This window comes from Frankliniella occidentalis, unplaced genomic scaffold, assembly GCF_000697945.3.
Source record: "Frankliniella occidentalis isolate FOCC.00 unplaced genomic scaffold, Focc_3.1 Scaffold410, whole genome shotgun sequence".
Taxonomy (NCBI): domain Eukaryota; kingdom Metazoa; phylum Arthropoda; class Insecta; order Thysanoptera; family Thripidae; genus Frankliniella; species Frankliniella occidentalis.
Window position 1 is genome coordinate 88354 of NW_026267532.1, and position 1482 is coordinate 89835.

Here is a 1482-nt window from a genome sequence, read left to right on the forward strand (position 1 = left end):
TCTGAATTTTCATAACTTTTTTAACAGTGAGCCATACTTGGTTTTACTTTGTAATGTGTGTCAGGCAGGTATCTACGCTTCCCCCTCATTGTCCTTTTATGCTCGGGAATGTTAGAGTTGGAGTCGGAAACGGTTGGTGCCTGCGGCTGCCCATCAGGTACATCACCTACATCCAAAATTTCTACTCCACTCTGTGCATCATGAACAGATTGGAACCAAGACGTTGTCAAAGTACCATTGGTGCCGTTAGTGCCTTGCAACCCGTTGTCCTCGTTATCTGATCGAAAACAAGATGGGGTTAAAATACCGACGCTGCCGTTAGGGCCTGGCAAGTCGTCAGCTATACCATCAGATTCGGAACTGGGTGGTGTTAAATTACCAACGGTGCCGTCAGTGCCTGGCAACCCGTTAGCTTCAACACCAGAATGAAGGAAAAGGGGATTGCACGGCTCACTCTGCGTCGCAAACAAATCACCGTCATTATCACGACAGATGCAGACTTCAAATACTTCACAGGGTTATCGGAAAAGTCATTTGAGGTATTGTATAAATTCTTAGGAGGATATGAGGTGTGCTCTCAACTTAAGTACGAAATTGATACTAAATCTCCAAATACAGTACGTGGTAGTAAAGACTTTCCTAAGGGTCATTTACTTATGACACTGGTAAGACTGAGACGTGGATATTCCGAAAGAGAAATGGAATTTTTTTTTGACCTATCTGATTCTTCTATAAGCAACATTTTCAAAACATGGATCAGACTTATGTCCATAAAATTGTAAGCTTTGGAACCGGCCATGTTGTCCCTGTAGAGGTCCAGGAGAAAAATAAGCCAGGTTGCTTCAAACCATTTCTGAATTTAAGATGTGTTGTTGATGCCACTTTAATTAAAATTCAGAAATCAAAGAATATTGAACATCAAAGCAACGCCTACTCATCTTATAAGGGCACCAAAACAGCAAGTTTATTGTGGCATGCTCTGCGTATGGTGGTCTGTCATATATAAGTGAAGGTTTTGAGGTTAATATATCTGGTTGCAATCTGGTATTTTAGATCATATCAACGCAGGAGAGGCTGTCATGGTGGATAGAGGATTCGATATTGAAGGGGAACTCAATAAGCGTGGCATTGATATAAATTATACCTCCTTTTCTCCATGATCGTCAGGCATTCACAGAAAGAGAAATGTATATTGGGAAAGCAGTGGCATCATTCAGAATCCACATTGACACACTAATAGGGCGCATAAAAAATTTCAAACTTGTGAGATTTGTGTACCTAAATACTATGCTAGATATCTTGTCTGATGTTATGCTTGTTTGTGCAGTATTGTGCTATTTTAATGATCCATTTGTAGTGTGGGATGATGAGGATGAGGAAGCTGACAATATGTAAGAGAATAATGTGGAATGAGCCCACATGTATGATACTAAATGCAACTTATATGTATTCTAACATGACTTGTTTTTTTATAAACGTACC